The following is an 18,544-nucleotide window of genomic DNA, read 5'->3' as shown; positions in this document are numbered from 1 at the left end:
GCATTTGCTTCCTCAAGTGAAGCCACCCTTGTGTCCTTGTGACTTAAATTTTGTGTTGGCAGCTTTGAAAAAACAGCCTTTTGAACCTCTGGGGCAGGTTCCCCTGGTTCTTTTGACCAAGAAACTGGTCTTTTTGATTGCGATCACTTTGGCTAGAAGAGTATCAGAACTAGCTGCTCTTTCTTGTGAAGAGCCATTCTTGATATTTTATCAAGATAGGTTGATTTTAGGTCCTCACCCAGATTTTTTGCCCAAGGTAGTGTACGCCTTTCATTTAAATCGGGACATTATACTACCTAATTTTTTTCCAGATCCTCACTCGGAGGAGGAAAAGTTATTGTATTCCCTTGATGTAATGCGTGCACTTAAATTTTATGTACAGGAAATAGCGCATATTCGTAAGACCGAGAGCTTGTTTGTGCTGCCAGAAGGCCCCAGAAAGGGGTTGGCAGCATCTAAATCTATGATTTCCTGTTGGATTTGCCAGCTTATTACCCAGGCACATGGTTTAGTAGGAAAGGTTCCACCTTTTCCTGTAAAGGCACATTCTACCAGAGGAGTAGGTGCCTCTTGGGCACATCGCCATCAAGCCTCTATGGCTCAGATTTGCAAGGCTGCGACCTGGTCGTCGGTGTATACGTTCACTTGTTTCAATAGAGTGGATGTTGGGACCCAGGAGGAGTCTGCTTTTGGCCACAGTGTACTGCAGGCAGCGGTGTAATCCTTCTGTTAAGGGTCAGATGGCGGAATTTTTTTGGTGTCCCCCCTCCCCTCAAATGCATTGCTTTGGGACGTCCCATATGTTATGATTATGACTCTGTTTCCCATGATGTATGTGTAGCACCCTACAGGTAGGTGCTAGGTAAAGCATAGTGGGCCTTGTCTGCCTAACAGCAGGGCCATGATTTATTTTTGGTAGGGTGTCATGGTTTCCATGTGTGTTTGCTGAGAGGGGAGTCTCCCCACTGGCTCTGTGAGAGGCTTCTCACACGGCAGTGGAGGAAACCCAATCAGGGACTCATTCAGGCTTGTAACTTCCCCAGAAGGCAGATTCTACAGCAAAGGATTCTGTGAGTGGGTATAAGTCTGAGGGGGGTACATGACTCATTGTCTTTGGCGGGAAGCAGAGTCCTGTGAGAGGAAGCTGATGTCTCGGGGGCTGCCTGAGAATCCAGAGAGTGCTGAGTCGAGCTGAGGGGGATCTGGTGTGCCGAGAACCAGTGGAGAGCGAGAGGGGTTCAGTCCCAGGAAAGCCTACACAGGTCGTGAGTACTGAGGATTGCCCCTGGGGGTCTGCCTTGTGTCAATGGGGACCACTCCGGAGGAGGTTCTAGGATCCAAGTGTCAGCTAGTGATAAAGGGGGTACCTAGTCAGAGGACCCTGAAGTGATAGAGGGGGTACCTAGGTTGAGGACCCTGAAGGGTTAAAGGGGGCGCCTGCAGTTTGGGCCCTGAAGAGAAAGTGCAGAGTGTGAGTGCACCTATTGAGAGTTGCAGCCATACAGGATTTCACAACAAGCTACCTCAAGCCAGTGCAAGGCAGGAGGGGGTAGTCAGTGACTTTTGAGTGCAAGCAGTGTCAGAAGTCCCTTATGCTACAGTCCTGGATCTTTTGGACTTAAGCCGAAGTTCCAGCACAGCTTTCCAAGTTACAGTGTGTTTCAAGTGTCAGTCAGTGTTGGCTAGCTTCAGCTGGTGTCAAGACAGGGCTAAAGGGCATTTTTCTTCAACAGTCCCAGAATTGTATATAGTCGAGCCAAAAGAGTATCCCACTCATTCCCTTCTCCCATCCCCTAAAATTACATAAAACAACCAAACAAAGATGCCGGAGTTGTCAATGTGTCAGTTCTCACACCCTGGGTCGCAGCTCACATGGGGCTGGATAGGTAACCGGTAACAATGGCAGACCCACATCAGGCCCGATGCCTGGAAACCCTGCTACATATGAAAAGAAAAATTGATTTTTAATACATACTTACCTGTAAAATCAATTTCTTGAATTACTTAACGGAACACAGAGGTCCCTCCCCTCTTCTATGGGGTCTTTTATTGCTTGCTACAAAATGTAGGTACTGTGTGGGAGGGGTTATATAGGGGGTCATCAATTCTGATTGGTTGCTAGTGTCCTTCACCCACCTATAGGTGGCCTATATAACCCATATGCTATGATTATGGCTCTGTGTCCTGTGATGTACTTCAAGAAATTGATTTTACAGGGAAGTATGACTTAAAAAGCTATATATATATATATATATATATATATATATATATATATTTTTATTTTTTTTTATTTTTTTTTTTACTGCATCCACACTATTTGAGTCCAAAACTTTAAAAGGTAACTCCACTTTTGGGGGGAGAAAATAGCAAATAAAGAAAAAACAGTATAGTGTATACAACTGCTCATATTCTAATTAAATGTTATTAAAAATTACCTTTCTTTTTCAATCTGCAGTTCTGTAATTTTCTGAAAGTGCAATGCTGGCTATATGGCTACCTGAAGGTGTTCTGTGTACAGAACCCCCCCCCCCCCCCCAGAAATATAAATTCCTGCTTGTGTAATTGGCACACTTTTTTCCCAGAAGTCTACACTAAGATCCAAGTCAGATTTTAGGCGTCCCCTGCAACAAAGATGTAATTTTTGTTGAGATATTCCCAATAATAAGAAATCACATCTAAAGGGATGTGGGCTCAGCAGCTTTCCTCATTAGCAGCTGGTTAACAATTATGAAACCACTCCCATTAGACCCACTTTCCCACATGGACACAAACACACAGGGATTTCTTCAGAATAACAAATAATAGGAATCTGCATCAAAGTTTGTTAAAATTCCTGCAATGTACATAGATCACCCAGAGGGGAATGCTTTTTTTTTTTTTTTCTCAACAAAAGTAGAGTTACACTTTAATACTTCATTTAAAATTAATCTCACTGTTAAAAGAATAATTTATGTTGAAAATAGAGATTAGCCAAATTGAGTTTTCTTTTCTGCAAAATGTTTGGTGGAAATCAAAATATTTTGGTGAAATCTAGCCATTTTGGTGAAATGCACTAAAGCCCGTGACTTTAGATGCCTTCTAAGGGAGCAATAGGCTTTAAATCTCTCCTGAAGGATACTGACTGGATCACCAGGTGAAAAAAAAAAAACCTAAGAAAGGAAACTAATGCAGCATGATATTTAAGGATTGGTAAATGGCAAGAAATTACATTTTTGGATTAAAAAAAAAAATTGGGCAGTTTAAAAACACTTTAATGATTGAGTTTGAAAAACTCTGCAGTTGATCCAGTGGAATGTGAAAAAAACTTATAATGCATGGTCCAGTTAGTTTAAACATGCAAAAAACCTTCTTAATCCCTAAAAGCAATTATTTACCTTCCCGAATCATACCATAATGTTGTTTCTTACAAATATTTGTAGTGATTTAAACTTTGTGTACTTAGAAAAGCACTTGGAAGCAGTTACTGGGGAAGTCTATTCCACATATTTACAGCTTTTACAAAAAAGAACCCTCTGTTTCCAGAAGTACAGTAAACCCCCCTCCATTGCGGGGGTTACATTCCGGACCCAGCCGCGAAAAGTGAAAACCTGCGAAATAGAAAAACCCTATTAAAATGCATTGTAGGCATGTTTTTTTTTACTGTCACTGTACATGTAAAAGCATTTTAAGGTCTTTAAACACACTTTTAAAACAATAGAAACTTATTTAAACACATAAAAGATACTGAGAGACATACAGTGCCTTGCGAAAGTATTCAGCCCCCTTGAACTTTTTGACCTTTTGCCACATTTCAGGCTTCAAACATAAAGATATAAAACTGTAATTTTTTGTGAAGAATCAACAACAAGTGGGACACAATCATGAAGTGGAACGAAATTTATTGGATATTTTAAACTTTTTTAACAAATAAAAAACTGAATAATTGCAAAATTATTCAGCCCTCTTAAGTTAATACTTTGTAGCGCCACCTTTTGCTGCGATTACAGCTGTAAGTCGCTTGGTGTATGTCTCTATCAGTTTTGCACATCGAGAGACTGAATTTTTTACCCATTCCTCCTTGCAAAACAGCTTGAGCTCAGTGAGGTTGGATGGAGAGCGTTTGTGAACAGCAGTTTTCAGTTCTTTCCACAGATTCTCGATTGGATTCAGGTCTGGACTTTGACTTGGCCATTCTAACACCTGGATATGTTTATTTGTGAACCATTCCAGTGTAGATTTTGCTATATGTTTTGGATCATTGTCTTGTTGGAAGACAAATCTCCATCCCAGTCTCAGGTCTTTTGCAGACTCCATCAGGTTTTCTTCCAGAATGGTCCTGTATTTTGCTCCATCCATCTTCCCATCAATTTTAACCATCTTCCCTGTCCCTGCTGAAGAAAATCAGGCCCAAACCATGATACTGCCACCACCATGTTTTACAGTGGGGATGGTGTGTTCAGGGTGATGAGCTGTATTGCTTTCACGCCAAACATAACGTTTTGCATTGTTGCCAAAAAGTTAGATTTTGGTTTCATCTGAGCAGAGCACCTTCTTCCACATGTTTGGTGTCTCCCACGTGGCTTATGGCAAACTTTAAATGACACTTTTTATGGATATCTTTAAGAAATGGCTATCTTCTTGCCACTCTTCCATAAAGGCCAGATTTGTGCAGTATACGACTGATTGTTGTCCTATGGACAGAGTCTCCCACCTCAGCTGTAGATCTCTGCAGTTCATCCAGAGTGATCATGGGCCTCTTGGCTGCATCTCTGATCAGTCTTCTCTTGTATGAGCTGAAAGTTTAGTGGGACGGCCAGGTCTTCGTAGATTTGCAGTGGTCTGATACTCCTTCCATTTCAATATTATCGCTTGCACAGTGCTCCTTGGGATGTTTAAAGCTTGGGAAATCTTTTTGTATCCAAATCCGGCTTTAAACTTCTCCACAACAGTATCTCGGACCTGCCTGGTGTATTCCTTGCTCTTCATGATGCTCTCCGAGCTTTAAACAAACTTCTGAGACTATCACAGTGCAGGTGCATTTATACGGAGACTTGATTACACACAGGTGGATTCTATTTATCATCATTAGTCATTTAGGTCAACATTGGATCATTCAGAGATCCTCAATGAACTTCTGGAGAGAGTTTGCTGCACTGAAAGCAAAGGGGCTGAATAATTTTGCACGCCCAATTTTTCAGTTTTTTATTTGTTAACAAAGTTTGAAATATCCAATAAATTTTGTTCCACTTCATGATTGTGTCCCACTTGTTGTTGATTCTTCACAAAAAATTACAGTTTTATATCTTTATGTTTGAAGCCTGAAATGTGGCAAAAGATAGAAAAGTTCAAGGGGGCCGAATACTTTCGCAAGGCACTGTAGCAAGAGCTATGGAAAACACAAAAATATTTAATTTTTAATGATTTATATAGTAAAATCAGCTTCTAACTTCAGCTTGTTCAGTTAAGCTGTGACAATAAAAATCTGGAAGCTGACTGGTTTCTATACAGAGTTTCGCCAGATTTTGCATGCTCTCATTTCTTTCCCATTGTACACCACTGTATACCATAAGAGAGATGTTGTGCTCGCCAAAAGATTTGTATTTCTGTCCAGTCCTGAAATCTACACAGATCTTCCCCCTCAGCACAGATCTGTCTAGCAGTAGAACAGTCCTAATCTTTCTCTGTTGCAGTTTTACATACAGGTCTCCTCCCCACCCTGTGAATGGACAGTTAAAGAAGAAGCTCTCGCACTTTTCTCTTTTCTCCTATCATCTTGAAGCACACATGATTGGTTCCTTGTGATGCTTCTCCATCTCTGAATTTAGCTGTACAAACTATGCAGTAGGCTGAAAGAGGTACATGCCAGGGGAAATTCACATACTTGCACTTATAAAATGTGATTAATTAAAACCACACTCCACCCCCTCACACCCCTTTTACCACTGGTATGAAGAAAAAAATAGTCAAATGCCCATTTTTGAATTACTAATCGGGATGGAGTAGAATTCAGGCACCATCCCTGAAAGAATACACAGAAGCAAAAAAAAACACTCCCCCCCCCCCCCCATCAAGAATAGAAAAAGGGAATAAGAGGGACTTTAACTGTGCTGTAACCAAAGGAAAAAACAAATGATAACAAAAATCTATGGTACGTCTTTATTACTAAGATCAGTGAAAGCATAGAAACATCCAAAAACATCATGTGTGGAGCCATATGTAATATATCATCTGACAGTTTAAAGAGATGTTACAATATAAACCATATTGTTTGCTTCTGTTAAGATGTAATGGAAGGCAGGCGTACAGGATCAAAGCACTTGGCTAATATTGCTTTATCAGAATCTGCGCCAGCAAACAGAAGCAAGTGAGCTGTATATATTAGGATACAATTAATAAACAATATATCCCAGCCATATTAACAAATCATATAAACAAAGCAAGTCATGGGGACTTTGGAGGGGGGGGGGGCCTTCTGCAAGGACGGCGACACATCCTGCAGTGGATGTGACCTAAAGCCGGAAGAGACTGGGTTTGCTATGATGGAAAAAGGAAGCTAGAACCCGCCGCTTCCGGACAGACCTCTAGAAAGGGAAGAAAAACAAAAACCATACAAAGACTTACAGAAACACCTCCAACCAGGGAATGTATAACACAATGGCAATATCCAACGACGTTCCCTCTGTAGAATCATTTTATCAAATTCTCCCCTATGGGGATGGGGGTGAATTCTCTCCAAGGCTAAAAAACTTAGCCCCTTCGAACTAGAATAGTGAAACCTGGCAAAATGTCTTGCCACCAGACTTACTAAATCACCACCTTGAATATCATTGACATGATCGTGTATGCGCTCCCAGAATGTTTGTTTGGTCTTTCCTACATAAAAACAATTACAAGGACATTTCTGCATACTGAGAATGCTGATATAATGATGCTGTCTGTTGGGTAATATGCATACAGATTATCTATCAATGAATTTGCAAAAGTCCATTTTACTTCTCTAAAGTCATGGTCACATGATGATCCTTCTCTCTTCTCTTTACTCTCTGGGGGTCTTCTTTGGGTGTCCAAAGAAGATTTGGACATTTGCTATTGGTGGAGGTGACACTTTTATTGTCTGGGTCCTCTCTCCAGAGGCAGGAGAACTTATAATGGTGGTATGGGGTCCAGTGCTCAAAGCAACTGCAAGCAGAGAAAAATGCCTGGTCCCCCAGGCAGGAAGTTAACTTGACTGATATCAGAAACTGTAACTTTGATTCATGCCGCTGCAGGATGGCTTAGAAAGAGGTGTTTGGATCAAAATTGAGGTGTAAGGTAATTAATGAACAATGCGCTATTTACATTTATTTTTTTTTTCCTGGAGTTGAGCTTTTAATGATGTATTAATGATGACAAAGTTGCATTAAGTCTGTGCTTTCTAGGTGCCTGGAGTTCAGCTTTAACTGTAACATGTCCTTCAAATCAGGACCGCTAATGTGTTTCGGGGGTCAATCCCCCTTCCTCCGAGCTCTGAGGAAGGGGGCTTGACCCCACGAAACGCGTTAGCGGTCCTGATTTGAAGGACATGTTCCAGTTCATACATGGTGGATTCTTGTAACACGATTTTATTATCTTCATGTCTGTGAGTATGCATTTGGCATTTTATTAAAATTTTGCAAACAGTGACCACGGGTAATGCACTAGGTGTTTGCGCCTCCTTTCTCTCTTTTTCTATGTACCCATGTTGGAGTTCCCTGCCTGAGGAGAGCAGCACGCCAGTCTTCCCCTTCGGAGTGAGCGCTTGGCTGAATTTTGTATTTTCAGCTTTAACTGTACCAAAGCTTTTTTGATTGTGTAACAATCTAATTGGAGGATTACAAAACTTTGTATTGTAAAAGCATCAGATGTTAGATGTACAGTGGTGTCAAATGTATTTGTGCCAGACTAATTTTTCTGGCAATTTAAAGAGTTAGCCATACAGCTTTAATATATTTTCTTTATTAGCATTAATGGCAAACAAAGATTTTTTTTTTTTTTTTTTAGTTTAGTTTCTACTTCCACATGTGATTATTCATTTAATGCACTGTGATAAATTTGTAACTGTGGGTGACAGATGTTAATATTGATCTACTGTTACAGTTCAGATAAAGTGTAAAGGTTTGAGGTTTGTTGACTTGTTTAGACTGACAAAGAGGTTAACATACCTGAGAGAATTAACCCGTATCAATGGTTAGCAGGTCTCTACTGACAAACCACATACTAGGATTCTTGGTTGCCCAGTGAATGCCACCACATTTTCATAAGAATAGTTTAGGGCAATTAGCTAAGAAACCTGAGACTGGAAGAGAGGTTTGAGAAATTACTGTCTAGATTTCCTTTAGGGTCCTGCATGATTGTATTAGTACGTTCACACAATGTTTTGTGTTAGAAACTAAATCCAAGTGTCTAGTGTACCATGAATTGAAAGTTTCTTTCAACACAAGCTGCAGTAGCGGTTTGGCTTTTCTCCAAGCTCATAAACTCGGTATGCGATCAAAAGGTTGTGACATAGCTCCAGAAGATTAATAATTCTCGCTTTAGAAGAAACAAACAAAGCCACAAGACAAATGAATATGCTTCTATTTTGCAGTGTATGACCTGAGATGGCATAACCAAGCGGTTTAAAATCTAACTTTATTCCTATTACTTTACATAAATCTACATTTGCAATTAATTTTGCCATTCCTTCATATTCTTAATTAGACCTTAATTAAAACTTATACTGTGAGACAATGCTGACGATGTTCTCATTTCTCTTGGAATGTTGTGGGATACTCTCCTTATTGATTTTATGAAAAAGAAAGGCAATACATACCTAATGAAACAATTCCTGTGCCACAGGAACAGTTGCCATAGAGATTATTTGTGCAGACTGGACAAAAGTCTTTGCTACAGTAGAGGAGAATTCTAAATTGGGTTTTAATTTCAACCAAATTAATGCAACATAGCCAAGTCATATTGTTTAGCAGGTTCACATCTGTAAGTTAAGACAATGAACCCAAAAATAGAATCTCTGCTAAGTGGCGGGTTTCATAAATAAGAATGCCTTTGGTTAAATTCAATTGGCAAATAAATTCTCTTAAAAAAAAAAAGTCCTTGCAAAATGCACCAAATGCCCTGGGCTAGGTTTCAGTATGTAACTTATTTATTTTTAATAAATAAATTGTACTTAAACTTTTTCCTTCCTCCCTAATCCAGATAATCTCTTATGTGAATATTACCTGAATCTTTAATTTTTCTTCATTAAAAATGTACGGTCTCGGAGCATTGAAGGCTAAAATTGTATATAAAAAGATCAAATGCGCTTTCTAAGTGAAACTTCAAATGTTTTAGATAAGCATCTGTGTGGCATTAATACTTAGGGCTCCTTGAACGCCATTAACTGAGTCATTTGGGATATTTTAATTAGAAGAAACCACACTCCAGTTTACTTTTGCATTGTATGTTGTACAATACGTGTTTAAAGGCAAAACAAACGTCTCATTTGTTTCCACTTGATATTCTCTACATTCACATTCCTCCACAATATTCAGCAAAAGGTTCAGGACAAAGACAAAAGAGAATTTCTCACCTCCAAAATGGATTAGATCAGCTGTTTCAATTATTCCGAAGAGACAGACAGTGACCAACTGACTTGCACATCGTTGAAAAAAATGATATCCAGTCCTGTGAGGATGCCATATGCTCTGTGCTTTGAGGCGAGCTGCCTACAGTACAGTGCAATTACAAACAGACTGGAGGCTACACTAAAATCTGATGAAAAAAACGCCAGCAGAGAACATTGTTTCAGGGCTTTCTTAATTACTAATGGAGACAAACAGCTAAATTTTAGTTATTTATCACAACTTAAGTTGGTTAAAATGCAAATTTCTGCATCCTTTCTCCTGGTAAGTGATACATGCATAGTTACAAAACAATTACATTTTGATATTGCTGAGATTTTTCCCGCTGGCCTATCACTCGTTAAGAATCTTTGAAACGGTTGCCATTGCTTTAAATAATATATCTATTAGCAGAAGAACATAAAATCCTGCTGCCTAAGATGTATCTGTTAAATTGTACTTTTATGCAGGTTTAGACATAATATCGTTTTCTACGTCCTTGTAGAATCAGTCATTACATTTTCACTGCTACACAGAACACTTTTAAAATGTAATTTAAAATCAAAATAAAAGTGTTTTTTGATCTCATTAGGGGCACTGGCATTGTCCTATGGGTTTAAAGCCCATTTGTACTTTTAGTTTTATATCAGCTCAAAGCATTTGGGTCCATCAAAATAAAAGGTATTCAAAGTCATAAAGTTCCTTTAGTTAAGAAAGCAGCCACACTCTGAGTAGAAAAGCTTGTTCCCTACCAAAAAGCTGCAAAAATGATTCTAGCTTTCTGTGTAGAAGCAGTGATCTCTGTGCAGAGGACCAAGACCCCTCCTGTTAAAGTGGAACTAAACCCTCCTATCCTTTTTAGCCAATGAATCTGTCATCTTCACCTAAGTTTGATCTGCAACTTCTGTGGTACTGCACAGATTGAGAACCGCAGCAAATGTGACAATTAGCATTCCCCACACAAAAGTAACAGTTTTTTTTTAAGCTGTTAAAATTGATGGATCTAGTACTGCTTTAAGTCAGAGCTAGAGCTTTCAAACAGCAAGGAAATATGATCTTTGATTAGCTTTAGCTCTCATACCAGAAGGAACCATTTTAGACCTTCACACAGAGAACCCTTCTTCCATACGAACCGAGGCTTTTTCTCTGCAGCATGTTAGTTGATGTCAAACTTTTCAACTTGGTGTGCCTGCTTTCTAAAAAAAAACAAACACCTACATTCACATGGCAGTTTAGCTAAATAGCTGCGCCCAGTTTGTGTGCAGCAAAAACTACACAGAAGTGCCTATCCTGGATGTGCACTGCCTGTGTGCAGGGTCATCTGAGGCAAGACTAAACCAAAGAAAATTTCCAGCTCAACTTACCAATCAGTCTGCTTTCCAATCGAATTTGCGGGAACCAGTGACACTAATGCAGTGATATGTGCTAAAAATATGCCCCATCATTGTACTAATGACACTGGCAGGGAAAGGGTTAACATTGGGGCAATTAAAGGGTTAATGGCATGCCTTGTTATTGTTTTAGCGTTGTGGGGGAGGTGTTTTTACTAGTGGAAGGCATGGATCAGTGTTTCTGCTTTACAGAAACACAGGCTCTATACCTTGTATTGACAGAATGGCAATCTGCCTTGTTTACATAGGTAGACTGCCATTCTGTCAGTGTACCAAACGATCGGCAGGTCCAGGCAGACATCAGATCTGTGGGACCCACTGTGTAAAATCAGTGGGAGCAAGCCACCAGCAACACACACCCAAGCTCAATACCCGGAAGTGGATAATCGCATATACATGCGTTCTTCTGCGCAGCACAGCTGCACTGTAGCAGTAAATGTGCTATGGAGCAGCCGAAAAGTAGTTAAAACGAGTTAGCTTAAGTTGGACTTTGACTTATTGATCACCTATGTAAAATCCATAGGTCTACTAGTTGTTCTAACACAACCCTTTTCACAGATTGACAATGCTTGCTATTCAAGGGTACCCACTGCTACTTCATAGATATATCAAAAGAATGAACATAGCTACCTAAAAGCAGAACATGTGGCTGGATCACCAAGTGATAATAAAAAATAAATAAAGCCTGAAAAAATGTGCACTATATTACATTTTGTTCTTTGGTTTAGATACAAGTAAAGATGAAGTGTAGTTAAACAGTTTAATAAATAGTTGAATTAAACATAATCGGTCTTAATACACACTTAAAATACACATATGTGATTAGTCTTGGCTGCCAAACTATTTATAATTCTGGTCAGTTACATTTGTGATTCACATACCTTTGGTAGTCAGCAGAGCCAGGAAGATTATTTCAGTGTTAGAATTAAAAAAATATAGTGCTTCCCAGCCCCCAGGTTGTTGATTGGAGCATTGGCTAGCAGCAACACATAAGGGTTGATTTACAAAGGCAAATAGGCTTTTCACTTTGCAAGGGACATTACACTTTGCAAAGGAATTTTTCCCAGTGCTTAGTGAATGCTACTTCAATGTATTCACTAAGCCCTGGGGCAAACTCACATACACACACACACACAGTTTAACTTCTCTTGCAAAGTGAAAAGTCAGCACAGAGGCGGGTGGAGATACAAGGGTGCAGGCACCAGAACAGAATAGTTGGGTGATAGTTAGGAAGGATAGAGGGGAAAGTGTCAAGGAGGCCGGTCCTGGGCTGGAAAATCCCAATAAATACGCCCTGTTGCGTGATGTTGGAGAAACCAGTCAGGTACCAGCATTGCTAGAGCAGAGCAATGCACCTAGCTGCCAGGGGATGAACTCCTCCAGTGAGGGCGGGAGCGAGGCCAAGGGTAAGGATAGACAGATTCTGGTGTTAGGGGACTCTATTAGAAGGACAGAGAGGGCAATCTGTCACAAAGACCGTAAGCGCCGAACTGTATGTTGTATACTAGGCTCCTGGGTTCAGCACATCATGGATCTGGTGGAGTCCTCTGAACTATTTCAGGGACTTAGGAGCTAAATTGAAGAGTAGGACCTCCAAGGCAGTATTCTAAGAAATACTACCTGTACCTCGAGCGGGAGATTAGGGAAATTAACATGAGGCTGAGGAGCTGGTGTAGAAAGGAGGGGTTTGGGTTCCTGGAGCACTGGACCGATTTCTCAGTCAGCTACCTGCTCTTTAGTAGGCACGGACTGCACTGCACCTAAATGGGGAGGGTGCAGCCCTACTGGGAGAGAAGATGGCCAAAAAGTTAGAGGAGCTTTTAAACTAGGTGATGGGGGGGGGGGGGTTCGGACGTAGAGCTAGCCAGCAGGGAGCAAGGTTCAGCGGTCAATATCAGGGGCATTAGCGGTAGGGTGACCAGAGATCCAAAACCCAAGGTAGGTAAGTCATAACAGCTAACAAGGATATAGTATGCAATCAGACAAAATTACGAGGTTTGTATGCCAATGCTAGAAGTCTGGCCAACAAGATGGGAGAACTGAAGCTGTTAGTATGAGGAGGATTTTGTGGGAATTTCAGAGACTTGGTTTGACTGCTCTCATGATTGGCTGGGAACCATTCAGGGGTATTCCCTTTATCGCAGAGAAATGGGAGGTAAAAAAGGGGGAGGGGTATGCCTGTATATCAAGAAAGATGTGCAAGTGAATATGAGGGACAATATCAAAAATGGAGCTAGGGAGGAGGTGGAATCCTTATGGGTAGGGCTTCAAAGGGAAGGTACTATGGGGAATGCTATAGGCCCCCCCAACCAGAGGGAGGTGGACCTCCTATCACAGCTTAGAATGGCAACAAGGATGGGAAATGTCGTCATTAAGGGGGATTTTAATTATCCAAATATAGACTGGGCAGAAAGAACCGTGCATTTGTCTAAGGCTCGCCATTTCCTTAATGTTTTGCAGGACACTTCATGGGTCAGATGGTGAAGGCACCAACGAGAAACAATGCGTTACTAGATCTACTGATTACTAACAATTCAGACCTGATCACGGATGTAGAAATACAGGGCAACTTAGGAAACAGTGACCGTAGTTCAAATAGTTTCAGTATAAAGCACAAAAATAGGAAACACAAGGGTAATACAAGGACACTGAATTTCAAAAGAGCCAACTTCCCTAAACTGCGCTCTTTGCTAGACAATATTAAATGTGATAGACTCCAAGGAACAAAAAACACTGAGGAAAAATGGGAGTGCTCTAAGGGAGATATACAGCCAAAGCTCGTTTGACTGTATATCTCCTATGGATCACAGGAGTGCAGTTTGTTCTACACTCCTGTGACCCATTTTCAGCAGAATGGTCTGAAGTTGGCTCTCTGCTGATGTCACAGATGTCGGTCCAGACACCACGTCATCGCAACCATGGAGTCAGGATCTGCCAGGTGCCTGGACCGACACCCAGCTCAGTCTCTCAGCGAGCAGCAGAGGGCCAGCAGAGGGCCTGAGCCGGCCACCCCTTCACATTGATGCAGATTTCCTCAGAGGCATCTTGCTTACCTTGCTCCCTTGCTGTTTTATGTATTCACTGGCTAAAGGAAGGAGTAAAAGGGCAGCCCTATGTAAGCTAAGAGTCACCAAGTGGTAGATGGCTATGGACTTCCTGATTGACAGTGCTGATTGGCCCAGCATTGTCACATGAAGTTAGTCATTTGCTCAACAGAGCAGTGGAAAGTGAAAGCCAGGGAAGTATGTTGCTTGGGATTGGAGATTATATCAAACCTATTGCTTTGCTCTAAATAGGAAAAACAATGTTTTGCTGTACATCTTTTAAAATGACTACACAACACCATTACATAAATCGTGTTTCTTTTAAATCTGCCCAGAGTTTAAATTAAGCTCTGTGATTGTATAGTTGGATGGACATTTTTATATCCTTATTAGTTTTTTCAATTCTAGCCCTCCTGTAATTTTTGCTTCCCATTAAGTCCCGAGGTAGCTCTATCCAGAATGTATGGCATAGCACTCCTTTTAATTAAAAAAAAAATATGTTAAGTAACATAGGGCGAGATTTACTAAAACTGGTGAACTCTGAATCTGGTGCAGCTATGCATGGTAGCCAATCAACTTCAAATAGAACAAAATAGAGAGAGCACACAGGCTTATAGTGTAGTTACCTAATTTAACAAAACAAATTAAAACAATGTGAAAAGTTACACTCCCAAATGGAGGCTTGAATCAGGCATGCCATCCAAAGTGGTTACTTTGTAGCTGCTGTGTTGATCTCATCTCACCCCCCCCCCATCTCACCCCCCCCCCCCCCAGCAGCATGTCTAAACTGACAGCTATATTATACATTTAGTGTTGCATTCTATTAGGAGTTCATATTTTATGTTGCTATATATGAATGTATAAATGCTCCTCTTAGGATGTGGAGGGGAACCATGGTGGTTTGATGTGTGCTTTTCAAAACTAACAAACTTGATGTTAGTGCTTCAGCTTGCATCCATTTAAATACCCTTATCACATATGGTGTCAGAAGTGGGATCTATCATGGCTGATTTAAGCATGAGTGAATACTGATTCTGGAGTATGCAGTAAAAGCACCTCCAACTAAAAGATTTTGCCATACCTCACAGAACTTTGCTGTACAAAAAAATAATCTGTTAGAGACAGAGGTAACCAGGAACAATGTCTGCTGAGGTAGCAAAGCTAGATGAGGCTTCAGCTATGTTTAACTAGCAAAGTTCCTGATAGTGAGACTGTTACTGCACCCTCCCTGCTAAAAGAAGTATTGCCTGTTAACCTGACGTGAGGCCTGATCTGCTTCCTGGAACTTCTAAACTGGAGATAAAACATGTATCTGCTGAACCACCTAATATTGCAACTTTGAATAAATGAATAGTTTTGCAATAATCAATGTATAAATGCTCCTCTTATGATGTGGAGGTGAACTATGGTGGTTTGATGTGTGCTTTTCAAAACTAACAAATTTGATGTTAGTGCTTCAGCTTGCATCCATTTAAATAACCTTATCACATATGGTGTCAGAAGTGGGATCCATCATGGCTGATTCAAGCATGAGTGAATACTGATTCTGGAGTATGCAGTAAAAGCACCTCCAAGTAAAGGATTTTGCCATACCTCACAGAACTTTGTTGTACAAAAAAATAATCTGCTAGAGACAGAGGTAACCAGGAACAATGTCTGCTGAGGTAGCAAAGCTAGATGAGGCTTCAGCTATGTTTAACTAGCAAAGTTCCTGACAGTGAGACTGTTACTGCACCCTCTCTGCTAAAAGAAGTATTGCCTGTTAACCTGACGTGAGGCCTTATCTGCTTAATGGAACTTCTAAACTGGAGATAAAACCTGTATCTGCTGAACCACCTAATATTGCAACTTTGAATAAATGAATAGTTTTGCAATAATCAATGCTGATTCCAAAATAAAAGAGGAAGAAAAAACTTGAGGAATACCAACTTGCTTAGAAGAGAGATCTCCACCTTGAACTGGAAAGGAGAGCATGACTAAAGTTGCCAACATCAGGCAGAGAGGGCTATGATTCATGAGCAACAAAAAAGCAACTGGAATCCTTGCTTAAAACATTAACAACACATTTACAACCAATGAAACTTCTCTTGGTGAGAAATATCCAAGTTAATGCTAATAATAGACAATGGCCATGAAGATATTGAATCCTACTTCACTACTTTTGAGCATGTGACTAATTCCAGTAATTGACAACAAGGTCAATAGGTAATATGCTTGACTCCAAATTTGACTGGAAAGGCACAAAAAGTATTTAGCTTCCTGAATATTGCAGATGCTCCCATTCATGATGCTGTAAAAGAGGCAGTATGCCATCAACTCAGATATTTTGAACAAGATTCCTTTGTTATTGATATAGCAATGCAGATTGACCCCATGAAGCCTATCAAAATCTGAAGGAGCTGCACCTTAACCACTTAAGCCCCGAAAGATTTTACCCCCTTCCTGACCAGGGGGTATTTTGCGATTCGGCACTGCGTGATTTTAACGGACAATTGCGCGGTCGTGCGACGCTGTATCTAAACGAATTTGGCGTCCTTTTTTTCCCACAAACAGAGCTTTCTTTTGGTGTTATTTGATCACCTGTGCGATTTTTTGATCACGCGCTATAAACAAAAAAAGAGCGTAAATTTTGCAAAAATAGCAATATTTTTCACATTTTTTTATATGAACCCCCCCCCCCCAAAAAAAATGTAAAAATCCAAATTTTTTAACATTTTCGGCCAATTTGTTTTATGCTACCTATGTTTGGTAAAAAAATCGCAAAAAGCGTATTTTGATTGGTTTGCGCAAAAGTTATCGCGTTTACTAACAAAGGGAAAGATTTTTGTAATTTTTGTTGTTTTTTTTTAACGTGTAATGGCGGCGATCTGCGATTTTTTTGCGGTACTGCGACATTGCGGCAGACAGATCGGACCCTTGACTGACATTTTTGCCACTTTTGGGGTTACCAGTGACATTTCTACAGTAATCAGTGCTATACATATGCACTGTTACAGTAAAAATACACTGGCAGTGAAGGGGTTAACTTTTTTGGGAGGGGCTATGTGTGTCCCTAGGGGCATGCTTTCTACTGTGATTGGCTGTGGCTTCAGATGTATGAAGAGTGATCAACGGTTCTACATAGTAGAACCGGATGATCATTCTTCATACACAGGGGAGAATGACAGGCAGCTTGTTTACACAAGCCGCCTGACTTTCTCCCTCTCCCCCGCCGATCGCAGAGTGACCGGCGGACATCGGGTCCGCCGGTCACACGCGCGGGGGGGGGTACGTGACCACGCGGGAGCGCGCCTCCGGCGGGAGCGCGCCTCTGGCGGCGCGCGCTCGCTCCCTAGACCCTCACATGCTAGTGACGTAGCCCTACGTCACTTTGCCTGTGAGGGGCTGACCGCCGACGTAGATAGTCGTGCGGCGGTCGGCAAGTGGTTAAATGGATTAAACCAGGGGCAAGACAAGTGGTAAGGTCTGTTAAACCTGTTTCTACTAGGCTAAATTTTTCAAGAGTGTAGAAGACCTGCATAGACCAGAAAGATTGCTTGAATTTGGGAAAATTGTCCATATTTTCCATTTTTGCCAGCAAGTCCAAATCTCAGTACTGAAAAAAGGGGACGAGGGGCTGAAGGATTTTCTTGGTACCAATAGACCCATATCAGACCACATGAAATCAATATAGTTTTACTACAAAAATAGCACCATAAAAAAAGTGTTTGTACAAAATAAGAATGTATATTAAAAAGTTACACCCATTACAACGACTCAACTGTGCTTAGTCTATTATTTCCAGTCAGTAAAAGGTGGTATTATATACCAATAGGAGCACAGCTGGTCAATACTTGACATGTTTTGCAGTCACCCGCTTCTTCAGGAGTTTCAAGGGTGAGACAAAAGACATTTTTATATAATAAGAAATATATAGTCCTCAGTATTGGAACAAGTAAATATATGCAAAAAGTAATACAGTTGAAGGTAAGCTGTAAATATATGGGAAATATATGGATTATACACATAAAGATTTGTAGTTGTAGCCCCTGTCTGCTTTCACACCCGCTCGGGGGAGTGGTACTGGCACCCTTTGCTTCTGGCCCATACACTGTCTGGCTCACACACCCAGGGGTAAGTGCCCAAGTGTCTTTTTCTTTTTTTTTTTTTGCAGCTTACCTTCAATTGTATATCTTTTTGCAAATGTTTACTTGTTCCCATACTGATGACTATATATTTCTTATTCTAGAAAAATGTCTTTTGTTTCACCCTTGAAACTCCTGAAGAAGCGGGCAACCGCAAAACATGTCAAGCATTGACCAGCTGTGCTCCTATTGGTATATACTACGACCTTATACTGATTGGACACAATAGAATAAGCACCGTTGAGTCATTGAAATGGGTGTAACTTTTTAATGTACATTCCTTTTTTGTACAAACACTTTTTTGTTATATTGTCCTAATTGTAATACAACTATATTGGTTTTTTTATGGTCTGATATGTGTCTATTGGTACCAAGAAAATCCTTTAGCC

The 18,544-nt window shown here is 40.6% G+C and overlaps 1 long non-coding RNA gene across 1 annotated transcript in view; it reads left to right on the top strand.

Moving 5' to 3' along the window:
* The window catches only part of LOC309553509, a 135,143-nt gene that overhangs the window by 50,461 nt on the left and 66,138 nt on the right, over positions 1 to 18,544 (top strand). The window lies entirely within an intron of this gene.

This window comes from Pelophylax lessonae (genome assembly GCF_965119305.1).
Source record: "Pelophylax lessonae genome assembly, chromosome: 4".
Lineage (NCBI taxonomy): Eukaryota > Metazoa > Chordata > Amphibia > Anura > Ranidae > Pelophylax > Pelophylax lessonae.
The sequence above is the reverse complement of the archived record's forward strand: the minus strand, read 5'-3'. Positions and strand labels throughout refer to the sequence as shown.